We start from the raw sequence: 13,692 nt of genomic DNA, 5'->3' as shown, positions 1-13,692 counted from the left end.
AATAGTGCATGAGCAAGTTAACCATATGTTGAGGACTATGTAGGTGGATTTTGGGGTGTTTGAAATAGTGATTTCAAAGATGGTAAAATTTCTGAATTTTTGACCAGAAATGGTCAAAGCTAACATGGAGGAAAAAGTTATTGAGATGAAAAAAAAATAGCAACAAACCTCAGATGTTGGCTGTGACATCCACAGAAATGTGAAGCCACTTAGAAAGATAACAAATGTTGGGTCAAAAGGAATGTAATTCATTATTCAATTTATTAAACTGTCAATAAGTTCAGGAGTATGACTAGGAGGAGTATATTTGATTATGAAGCTGGTGAAAAAAGAAGAGGAGATATAATTATCTTAAAAGGGCATTGTGGTGCCAGAGAGATCTTGACCCACTTTCTCATGTGTAAAAAGTTACAGGGACTGAAAAACCTCCAACTGTGGAAGGGTTTAGAAATCAGAAAGCTTTTTTAAAAAAAGTGTTAGTTGTATTTTGAATATAAAGGAGTTTGCTGACTCGGTTTTCTCTGTTCTTATTACTTAAAGTTAATCCCCAAACTTCTTTAAAGTCATTTTCATGTTCTATTTGTTTTATCACAGTGGGGTGAGATGTCTTCTTTGGTTCCTGTGATTATTTCAGGTGGATAAATATTTTTTTTTACCCAAACCTAAGACCAGTGGACCAGAATAATATTGTTCACAAAAAGAACGCAACCTAAGCAATACAAGTGGGGGATGGTATAGTGCAAAGACAGGAAAGCCAGAGTGAGAGGGGAAGAGAGACTATAAAATTAGTATCTTTCAATATCTTTGTTTTTCTTATCTTCTTGATAAAAGTGCTTGATACTGCACCTTGAATTAATCAGATTTTTGAGCTTTAAATAAGCCAAAAGAAATGACAGTTACTATTAGATAAATAGATAAATGAAATCACAGAGAAGGAAAATGCCCCCAAAATCAGTACGTGCCCTGGAGTTGACTTTAAAGTGTTTATATATGTAACTGGGGATTCTTCTATGAAAATGGATAGGTAATATCAAATTACAGTTACTTGGTATAATAAGATTTTTTTTATTATTTATAGTGAGCTCTTTTCAAAGTATTATAAAGGATATGTCCTGTTATCCTATAAAACATTCTTTATAATAAACCAGCAAACACACATAAAGTGTTTCCCTGAGTTCTGTGGGCTGTTCTACAGAAATATCAAACTTGAGGGAGAAATCATGGGAACCCCTAAATTTGTGTGTGTGTGTGTGTGTGTGTGTGTGTGTGTCTGCCAGCCTGGCAGAAATGTGGGCAGCATTGGCATCCCATTGCAACTGATATCTGAAGTGTAGGCAGTCTTGAAGGACAGAGCCCTAAAACTTACGGTGTATTTAATGTTAGAATTGAAATGAATTGTTGGATACCCACTTGGTAGCAGAGGATTGAAGAATCTCATAGGTCATCTGTTAATTAGAAGTATAACCAAACAGAACCAGTGACTCAAAGTTTGTGAAAAATAGTTCAGATTGTAACATTAATTACCACGAATATTAGAAATGTGAAGGAGGACAGGGGTCTTGTCACACAAATGAAAATACATGGAAAAAATAACCTCCAGAAAATATTATAAAGTATCATTTCTGGGTCTATAAAACTGAAGCCATGATAACAGATAAATAAGTGCCCCTAAAAATGCTTTGAAATCCTCTTCTGACACTCCAGAAGCTATTTTGTTGTAAGGCAAATCCATCTTGAATCACAGCCAAGTCCTGTTATGCCAAAGGACCTTGTTGTAAATCTTATAAGGCCGCTCAAATACAAGGACCCTGAGGACATAGTTAGAGCAAGATGCGAGCATATCTTCTTACACGATGTTCCAGGAGGCAAATGTTAATGTTCAGAAACTGCAAAAAAACTGCAAAATGGCAAACCTTTATTTAGAATATGTCAATATTATCTTGAATGGTATGAAGAGAGGTACTATTGAAGAATCAGTGAATAAGGAAGACTTGGTGGGAAATAAAAATAAATGGGAAGTATAAGTATTTACCAATGTTTGGCTTACCTTCTCTTTAAGATGTAATAAATTATTTTCCAGGGAGAGTGGCTGTTTATTGTTGTATACCTATTGTTATTACTTGTATTTGTATTTCTTAAGTGTTATTGCATGTAAAGATATTGAACTGACTGCAGCCATACAGGTTAAATAGCAGATATGAAAGTGGGACTCAGCTCTTGGACTTCCAGTCTTTCTACTACACTATTTTAAATTGTGTGTTCCCTTTTCTAAACCAGCTTGGAATGTGATACCACATCTATTCTCTCCCCCCAATCAATCAGGCTGATTCCAGTGTCAGTCTTCTCATGGAAAATGTCACAGAGGCATTTTAAACAGGTTTGGAAATGATAGCAATTTCCAAAGAGTGCTCAGACCCATAAATTAACATGAAGCTATATTCTGCCACAGACCTTGAAGTGCTAATGCAGAGATATGTTCATAAGAAAAGACACTGATGTCAGAGTTGATATACCGTAAGGAAAGCAAAACTGAAGGCAGAAAGTAAATTAAAAAAAAAAATGTCATTGGGTTACTTTTTATTCGGGTTTATCAATGTCCTGCTCTCTGTTAGCAGATTCCTAAGAGACTTTAAAATAAGAAACTGCAGCCAAATAGTCCATTTATAGATCCTGACAAGGCAGTCGTCCCATTTCTTTGTCTATTTTCCTTTCCTGAGAAAATGGATTAGACACTTTGGAGGAAAATCAGCACATCTTCTTTTCTTCAGTCCCTTAAGCCGAAAGTCTAGAGAAAACCCGGGCCTTTTTCTCTGACATCTATTATTTTTTCAGAGTTGAACCAAAGTATATACATTATATTTCAATAAGGCTATTTTTCAAAAGTCTGGATATCAGGATTGGCCATGACCTTCAATATCCATTCCCAAAACAAACCAAGAACACCAAGGTCTGGAACTGCTTAGCGGCTACTAGTTTTGTAATGGACTGATATTTACTACAAAACACAGGTACTCTAATTCAGTAATCACTGCTCACAAATTGGTATGAAAATACTAAAGAAATAAAGACTTTCCCTCTCATCTCAAATTGCCTTAATCTTGTCCTGCGTCTGATGGATTCTACTGGGTGTGTGTGTTTGTTTAACATTTAGCACAGTTTCTGTCTATGATATTATAAGAAGGTAGTATACCAAAGGTCCCATTGTTCCTGTATTTATAAATCACAACAGAGACAGCATTTATAGCTAAACTGATTGATGTGGGTACATTTCTATTAGCGATGTAGCCGAGTACCTTGCTTTAAGGAGACATGTCAGAGACCAGCTACTAGCATTCCAATCCTGGCTGACCATTGTTAATTGTGTCCTTGAAAAACCTGCTTAACATCTCTGCGATTCCATTTTCTTACCTGTAAAACTAGTGCAAAAATGCTATTAGTAGGTTCATTTTGAAACTAAAAAGAAATAGCATACATCTCTTAGGGTAAATATGCAATGTGTCTTTATTATGATGAGTCAAATTCACAACTTTATATTTGACAATTTGTGTATAAGTTATGTGGGCAAATATTGCAATAACTTATATTGTAAAGGGATTTTCATTTTTTCCTCACACATCTGTATACCAAGCTATCTTTAAAATATTATTTTAACTAAAAGTGTTCATGGAAAAATAGCGTATCATTTGATAATCAGTGTAAAAAGAAATGCTTATCTATGATAGCATATAGCCTAAGGGACTTTTCTGTTAATTTTGCAGTTTTTCTGCACAGTGACCATGTCTTGATTTCTGTCAAGAGTCATGTCTGATATCTAGAGTTGGATGCTTCATCTCAATTTATCTTAAACCTCACACAAACATGAAAGTCAGAAAAGATTATTCCATTTTACATATAAAGAAACGGAGTCCCAGAAATGTTAACTGACTTTCCTAAGGCAATATAATTAATCATCGCCCAAGTTAGAATTTGAAAGAAGTCTCTGATTCCAGATCCAGTCTTTTCTTCGGCTGTTTAAAATTTTCCTAGAGAAATATTTTTAAGCTTCTAAATATATTTATTTGATTGAAAATGTACAAAAAAAGAGGAAATAAAGTCTTGAGCTGTTTAAAACTTTGGATGGTATCATTTTCCTCGTGAAGGAAATGACAGCAGCCTTAGGCAGGCATGCTTTAAGCACCTGTCTCTTCTTAAAAAGCAATGTAATCCAACTTGAGAGGAGAGGGAAGGAAAGATAAGACCAAAAGTCTTGAAAACTGACAACTGAAAAGATAACTTGTTCTGAAGTATCTATGAAGATTTGAAGTCTATACCAGTACATAGAATGGTAAAAATATGTAAACTTGGTGTGGGAAGAAGTTTACAATGATAAGCAATAGAGGAAAATTAAAACAAAAGAAAAAGCCAGGAGCACTGGCAAAGGCTTGAACTAGGTGTAGTTGAGAAAATGAAAATGATCTAGAATTCAAGGACAATTTAGTAATACTGTATGTTATAAATATGATAAACTATTGGTAATTGAAAATTTTATATAATTTGCTAAGTGAGGTGTTTACCAGAAAAAAAAAATTTATGATCACATAAACTAACATTTTGTTTTATTACCAGGAAATAGCTAATCTATTTATCAAATACAGTAGTGATTGGAAAACTTATGTGTGCATCAGAATCATCTGTAATACTTATTAAAAGAAACTCCTAGGGCTTATTACCAGATCTTCAGATTTATCTGGTATTGTGTGGGGCCTGAGAATTTGCATTTGAACACATCTCCAGGTGATGCTAAAGATGCTAGTCTTAAGAGAATGCTTCAAAACCTCTGAGTGTTGTTATTTATTAATTTACACTTAAAATCTTTGACTTCTGTGATCTGTCATCCATAGCTATCAAGGGATTAGTAGCAGAAGTAAGACCTACTCTCTGGGTAGATACTGAGAATTCCTGTATATGAATTTCAAATGATTTGATCTTTGACTATGGAAAATGTAGGTCTTAGGTGTTGAGCCTTTAGTTGAAAACCTCATAACCACTTTGTCAATTATTTAAGTTCTTACCATCCAGACAAACCCAATGCAACTAAGCTTCTAAGTCTGGTAAGAAAATTGGGACATGTTTTTTAGATAAATCAAAGAAAATGAATCTCATACAGACACATGCTTTTTAAAATTATTTTAAAAAATTTAGTTATACTCATAGTAAGGAGCACTCAACACACACATACGCACAACAAGCACACACATATACACACTTTGAATGTGTACACACTTTTATTGTGAGTACACACATTGATTTCACATCACATAGTACCATAAATCAGACTTGCCTTGTTGAATTGGCCGCAAAGTCCAAGGGATCCCTCTGTGCACTGCACAATTGAGAATGTAAAAAGAATAGAAATAAAATTAATGTTCAAATAGTTTATTTCAATACAATAAACTACTCATAGAAAATGCCATTTAGATATTTAGAAAGGAATAAAAAAGCTATATATAAGCCTAGTCATTGAGCAAATATGGAGTTTGCAATTTTTCCTTTACTTCCTGGAAAGAACAGGGAAAACAATTATTGCCTGACTTAATAGATATTTTGAATGGTGGTTTCTCTTCTTCTTCTTCTTCTTCTTCTTCTTCTTCTTCTTCTTCTTCTTCTTCTTCTTTCTTCTTTCTTCTTCTTCTTCTTCTTCTTCTTCTTCTTCTTCTTCTTCTTCTTCTTCTTCTTCTTCTTCTTCTTCTTCTCCTTCTCCTTCTCCTTCTCCTTCTCCTTCTCCTTCTCTTCTCCTTCTCCTCCTCCTCCTTCTCCTTCTCCTTCTTCTTCTTCCTCTTCTTCGTCTTCATCTTTAGCTTCTTTTCTGATAGAAAATGTATCCAGTTGTGGAAAACATAAGATAAAATAAATAATTTACTTTTCACCTATTGCATATATTTCCCATGTTAGAAATTTAATTATTCCAAAAGAGAAATGCTGAAATGAGCATTAAAGAAGAACATGAAATGAGGAATTAAAGAAGAGATTCATTTCAATTATTTAGAACAGCAATAGTAACAACAAAGATTTTACTAACTTCCATCTGTTTTTCCCTTTAATAATTTATCAATGCATTCTTTAAAAAAAAAATGGAAGAACTCATGATTGCAAATGAGATTTTAAAACACTCTAATTCAAAGTTTGTTAAATGTTTAATTTGTTTAAAAAGTTATTGAAATAATTTAAGAGCTAAGTTTTAAATGTGTTTTTTGCCAAACAACATTATATAATTCCTCTGAGTACAATGCGGTGTGGTATTGACTAGTCTAGGAGACAGGATTCCTGTCTTATGTCCAGATTCTGAGTCACTTTGAGATGTTTGGGAGGTCATATTTCCACTTATTTTCTTATGTTGTTATATTTTACTTGAAGTTGACATAAAGGAATAAGAATATATAGTATTTGCAGAGCTGATGAAGAAAAACATGCAAGTTATGCAAATATCAACTATTATCATTTTAGAATACAATAATTAATTGAATAGCTATCTAAAATAGAAAACTAACAAGATTTGTGCCTATCTATGCTATGTCGGTAAGATATTTTTATAATATTATCGCGATATCCTTGTAAAAATGTTCTGTAAGTCCAAATAATCAATTTTATTAGCATTATTTACATATTTTGGGTAAATAGACTCCATAGATTAAATAAATTCCCTAATAAAAATTCGTGTAGCCAGTATAAAGAAAATGGAAGCAGAAATTTTTTTAAAGAGAATGACAATGAAAACAAAAAGGTAGATATAAGTTCTAACATTAATAATTACACTATGTGTAAATGGAAAATGAAGCAAACAAAAGTCAGAGTTTGACAAAGAAAAAGTATGACTCAACTATGTGCTGTCTACAGAAAACTCACTTCAAATATGATATAAGCAGAAGGATGGAAGTAAAACTATCAAAAAGACATTATATAAATGTTAAAGGAAAAAAGTGTGGCTATATATATATGAAGTCTACTCTATCTGATTATATATGTGTGTGTGCATATATATATATATCTACAGCAATTATCAATATATCTTTATCTAGAGCAACCATTGATACCTAGAGCAACCATCAATATATGTCTATATGTATATATAGAGAGACATAAAGGAACATTAAATAATGATAAATAGGTCAATCCACCAAGATGACCTAAATGTATATGCAATAAGCAAGAAAGCTGTAAAATATTTTATTCCAAGCCTATAGAACAGACAGAAATAAAAACAAACTCACAATTACAGTTGGAGGCTTAAATATCTTCCCCTCTATATAATTAATGGAGCAACTAAATAAAAATCAGTAATAATTTAGAACTCCATGACTTCACTAACAAACAGGATCTAATTGACATTTATCAAACGCCCCAGGCAACGACAACATAAGTATTTTTTTCAAGTGCCAACCACTGTATGCCAAGATATGCAATATCTTGGGCTATAAAACAAAACTTAACAGATTTAGAAGTATTGGAATTATGCAAAGTGTATTGTCTAACCACAATGGAACTAAGCTAGAAATCAATAAAAAAGCTAAAATTAAAATATCCAAACACTTGAAAAGGAGCAGCATGAGGACAATTCTTGTGATGGAAATGCTCTGTATCTTGATTGTATCAAGCCTATATCCTAATTATGTGCTATATTCTAAATATTGTACTATAGTTTTCAAGATGTTACTATTAGGATAACTGGTAAAGTATATTTAAGATCTCTGTATATTTTTTATCACAACTGCAATGGATTTACAATTATTACAAAATAAAAGTTTCATTTAAAAAATATATATTGGCCAGATGCAGTGGCTCACGCCTGTAATCCCAAGACTTTGGGAGGCCGAGATGGGTGGATCATCTGAGGTCAGGAGTTTGATATCAGCCTGACCAATATGTGGAAATCCCAACTCTACTGAAACAAACAAACAAACAAACAAAAAATTAGCTGAGCATGGTGGCATGCTCCTGTAATCCCAGCTACTCAGGAGGCTGAGGCAGGAAAATCGCTTGAGCCCAGGGGGTGGAGGTTGCAGTGAGCCAAGATTGACCCACTGTACTCCTGCCTGGGTAACAGAACAAGATTCCATCTCAAAAACAAAAATATATATATACACACATATTAGGATCAGAAAAAATCTCTGATAGCATTAAGGAATAAAATGCTTACATATAAATTTGGTAAAACATCAACAAAATATATGCTATAAAAGTTACCAAACGTTGATGAAGAAAATACACAAATATTCAAATAATGCATAGTAGAATTTATAAGAAAATCTGTTTGGGCGCGGTGGCTCACGCCTGTAATCTCAGCACTTCGGAAGGCCGAAATGGGCGGATCACGAGGTCAGGAGATCCAGACCATCCGGCTAACACGGTGAAACCCCGTCTCTACTAAAAATACAAAAAAATCAGCCGGGCGTGGTGGTGGACGCCTGTAGTCCCAGCTACTCAGGAGGCTGAGACAGGAGAATGGCGTGAACCTGGGAGGCGGAGCTTGCAGTGAGCCCAGATCGCGCCACCGCACTCCAGCCTGGGCGACAGAGTGAGACTCCATCTAAAAAAAAAAAAGAAAAAAAAAAAGAAAATCTAAGTAATCCAGAAGGGCTTTAATAATTTTTTAAAGCAAAATCAAATACAAAGTTTGAGCATATACATCACTTGCTTACCAGGCTTGCTACAAAGTTATATTCATCAAAATGGTTTGGTATTGATATATAATAAATAAGTTGACCAATCAAGCAGAATGAGCAATCCAGAAATAGAAACACACAGATATCATCAATTATTTTTCAATAAGGGCATCAATCCAAGCAAAGGAGAAAAAAATGTATCTTCAACAAATGTTGCTGGAGCGATTGGATGAACATACAAAAACAAAAGTTTTGCCTAACCTGTTTCTCTCATCTGGCAAATAATTAATTTTATATGTATAATAGGCCTAAACTTAAAAGTAAAATTTATAGGTTTTAGAAGATTCCATAAGTGGTATCTTCAATATCTTAAATTGGTAAAGAATATTTGTGAAAAACACAGGTAAACTAACAATAAACAACATTTATATATTTTACTCTATTAAAATGAGAGATTCTTATCAAGCTATATCATTTCATTTTTATTTATTAACTTATCTTTATTGTTTTTTCAAAGGCTAGCAGAATGAAACAGTGGGAAGAGAAAAGGAACAAATAAATATGTAACTGGCTGTGATCAATTAGTTGTAAACACCACTGCACTCAGACTAGCTCGTATTAAGATGAAAATATATTTCAAAGACTGAGAAAAATTGTCAAATGATACACACTTCTGACATAAGAACTGATGCAACTATAAATGTGTGTATAAAAATATATATGACTATATATTGCTGCAATATTGGTGCAAATGTAATTGCAGGATTTGCCATTACTTTTAATAGCAAAAACCGCAATTACCTTTGCATCAACCTAATATAACTATATATCACTGTGTGTACGTGTTTGTGTGCATTGGTGGTTCTAAGACCACAATTGGATTCAATAATTCACTGGAAGGACTCAAAGAACTCAGAAAAAAATGTTATACTCATTGATGTTTGTTGCAGTGAAAGGATTCAGATTAAAATCTGCAAAGGGAAAAGATTTAAAAAGTCAAGGAGAAACCAGGTACAAGGATCTAGGTTTTTACAGTCCGAAGGTTTGTGCTCCCCAAAAATTTGTATATTAAAACCTAACTGCCAAGACAATGTTAAGCAGTGGGGTCTTTGGGAGATAATTAGGTTATAGGGCTCTGCCGTCATAAATCTGATTCATGTCCTGATAAAAAAGGCTCTAGAGAACTTCTTTGTTTATTCTTCCCACCACGTGAGGATACATAGAAGGAATCATCTATGAGAAATGGGCCTGCATGAAACACTAAATTTTCTGGCACTTGGATCTTGAAGTTCCTAACCTCTATAACTGTGAGCAATACATTTTTGTTGTTTATAAATTACCCAATCTAAGGGATTTTGTTATAACAACAGAAAGGGCAAAGACACAAGTGTCCTCTCCCAGTGGAATCACATCAGGATGCATTTAATTTTCCCACCAGCAACGTGTGACAACACATGCAAGGGAAGCTCAACCAAGCTTTGGTCTACAGAGTTTTTATTCAATCACATAGGCATGCAGCACCTGTGTGACTTACCACAGGTACCCATATTTCAAAACCTCCCATAGGCAAAGAGAAAAACAATTGTTCACCATAAATCACACCGTTTGCATAGAGTTATCTGGTCAAACACATATAACACGGATCAAGTCCTCAGACATAAAAGAACAGGCTGTTCAATATAATTATAGCATTGCACAAGGCCTTTGGTATAGAACATACATTATAATAGTTTAAAGGTTATCTTTTAGGAGCTGGCCAAGGACCACAGTTCTGAAGACAGACAGGTCTTTTTGGAATGGGTAGAATTTGAGTAACCCAGGTCTGATCCTAACCTGAACTCTGAGAATGAAGCCCTCAGGCATGGGAGTAAGATCCTTATAAAAGAAGCCCAAGGAAGCTTGTTTGTTTGCCCATTTTACCATATAAGGACACAGTGAAAGGAGCCATCTATGAGAAAGTGAGTCCTTACCAGGCATTGCTTCTGCCGGTGGCTTGCTCTTGAACTTCCCAACTTCCAGAAGAATAATAAATAAATTTACGTTGTTTATAGCCTATGTACTTTTCTGTACTGTTGTTCTAGCAGTCCTAATGAACTAAGATAATATTTCTTCTTAAATCAATAAATGATGCAGGAGATGAGTCAGAAAAGCATTTAAGAACACTTATTTACAGTGAAAATATATTTTTATATATTAAAAATCACATAAAATTATGATATTAAAATATATGGTACTAATAGAAGGTGAAAGAAATGGAGGCAAAATTTTATATTAAAGACCAAAATTTTCATGGCCATGTAATATACTAAAAAACCGCATTTCTTACTCATAGGCAAAAGATGTATTACACTGACTTGGGAGATATCTAGTTAAACATGGCTGATCTAACAGATGAATTTATCTGATATTATTTGACTATGTCCCCATCAAAAATCTCATCTTGAATTGTGGTTCACATTATTTTCACATGTCCTGGGAGGGAGTGTGTGGGAGATGATTTAATCATGGGGGCGGTTACTCTAATGCTGTTCTCATGATAGTGAGTGAGTTCTCACAAGATCTTATGGTTTAATAAGGGGCTTTTCCTCCTTTGACTTGGCACTTCTCCCTCCTGCTGCCATGTGAAGAAGGATGTATTTGCTTCTCCTTTTGCCATGATTTTAAGTTTCCTGAGGTCCCCCAGCCATGCCGAACTGTGAGCCAGTTAAATCTCTTTCCTTCATAAATTACCCAGTCTCAGGTATGTTTTTATTAGCAGCATTTGAAAATGGACTAATACATTATATCTGACTAATTTATCTAAATTTCTGTAAAATGTCATAAAATTTTTTACAAAACACTCTCAAGCAAGCAAAAGATATTTGATGATAAAATGTTATAATGATTTGTCTGTAAAATATTGAAAATGAATGGAAGGAAGCCTTTTAATTGACTTAATGAAGAATAGATAGCTTTCTATATGTGTCTGCAGAGGAGGTGTAAATGAGCAGAAAGCTAATTTAGATATTAAAATGCCCCAAAGGATGAGAAAATGGCAGGACCCTTTACTGTTGATCACAAGGTTAAAATGTGTAAATTAAAACAAGGAGTCTATCTGAAAACATACATCCCGAGGATTTAAATTCTGCAGTTCCACTCTTTCCATAGAGACAGTTAATTACCTTTTCTCCACCTACATAAGAAATGGGCAGTTTCCTCTCCAGAATAATTTGACAGGACGAGTTCGAGTTTCTAATATGTCAGTGATTGATGTTTGGCAAGGTGATAAATTCTTATAGTAAGCAAGCACATTAAATGAAAATGTAAATATTAAACTGTAATGACTCAAGATTCCTTCCACCACTCAATTTTTAGGGCAATCACAGCCAGCCCTACACTTACCATGTAGAATACAGAAAGGTTTCTCTCTGAAAAAGCTAAATGTTTCACAACCAAGAGCTACTAACATTGAAATAAGAGAATTCTCAACAACAAAAATTGTCCCATTGTTACATTAGTATATCCTACTTAATATCAGGTGGCTAGCAAACAGTCCCCAATATCTGGCAAAGCTTCTGTTGTGAAAGACAGATGAAGACCAAAGAAAAAATACTATGGTTAAAAAAAAAGGGAATCCTAGAAGCTAAATGAAACCTTAAATATGTTAGTGCTACTCTTTTTTAGAGAAATGAGGGATGTTGAAACTAAGAAATAAAAACAAAAGTATTTAAAATGAAATGAGAATAAAGAAAGAAGCTACAAATATATAAAATATGGTCACAATAAAATTTCCATTAAATTTTGGAAATAAGGAACAAGACAATCTTTCAGGAAATAGAGGGAGAATAAATAAACAAACAAAGGCTTTAACAGTATGAAAGTAAACCTAAAATTAAAGGTTCAATCAAGAGATGCAATTTAAAGCTCAGGGGAGTGCCAAAGGAGAGACACAGAATATGAAGTGGAGGAAAATATTAAAGAAGTAACATAAGAAAATATCCCAGAACTGCCAGTGTTTCTCAGAATCAACCACTACAAAGAGACCAGTACCCAACCCTATCATCATCATGAAATTTCACAGTGCGCAACAAAATCTTTCAGACAGCAAACATTGTGCAGCCATTAGATTAAACAGTACCAGTAAAATATAGATGGCTGAAATAAATACATGTAAATTTCTAAAGAAAAATGATTTTCTGCCCAGACTTCAGTATGCAGAAAGAAAACGTCAATTTGCAGGTGGAATACACATTTTTGCGGTATTATTTGCTCCCAATAAATACATGTGCAATTTATAGCAAAACAACATAGGATGCGATTCACTGAATATCAGAACAAGTAAATAAACAAAAAGTATGAATGTGTGAACCAGAAAAAAAATGTAAAGATAAATAGCATTCACCAAAATTCTGAGAATTCCTTGTAATATTATGCAGAAGTGATGAGCATTGTCACCATGAGAAAAAATTCAACTAAATCTTCAGTAAAATGGAATCAACATAGGTCTTAGAGTTATTCTGTTGAGTGTGGAAACAGTAGTAAATATATGGAAAAAGAAGCAAACTAGAAGTGTGACAATTGTTAATGGACACCAGCAGAAATCAGAGGCATACAAACAAGCAGAGAGCTGACAAAAAGTGGGATTCTTTTTTCTTATCACCAATATGAATTTGTCCTCACAGTTTCTCCATATTTAGAACTGACATTGAAGCGCCACAGAAAAGACCAAACACACGTCCATTATAAATGTGACTGATGGAATGATATTATAAACTGGAATAGAGAAAAGTCACAGAATATTTAGATTAAATGTCTGATACTTCGGAGATTGGCTTGGTTCAGAAATTTTCACCAAAGAAAAAGGTAAAGATGACTGTAAGTTTACATATGCAAATTTATGACTGTTAAAAAGTCATAGCGGCTGCAATATTGACCTAAAAAAAAAAGCTCTACTTATTTAGTTGCCTGACAAAATGTTGGTACTCATTTTATTCTCTTGGATTTTTTTCCTTCCTTTTATTTGCTTTTCATGGATAGTTGCATAGGCTACAAATTCTGCAACGAAACGTTGAAT

Source organism: Pongo pygmaeus, chromosome 4 (genome assembly GCF_028885625.2).
Source record: "Pongo pygmaeus isolate AG05252 chromosome 4, NHGRI_mPonPyg2-v2.0_pri, whole genome shotgun sequence".
NCBI classification, from domain to species: Eukaryota; Metazoa; Chordata; class Mammalia; order Primates; family Hominidae; genus Pongo; species Pongo pygmaeus.
Note: the sequence above shows the minus strand (reverse complement) of the source record.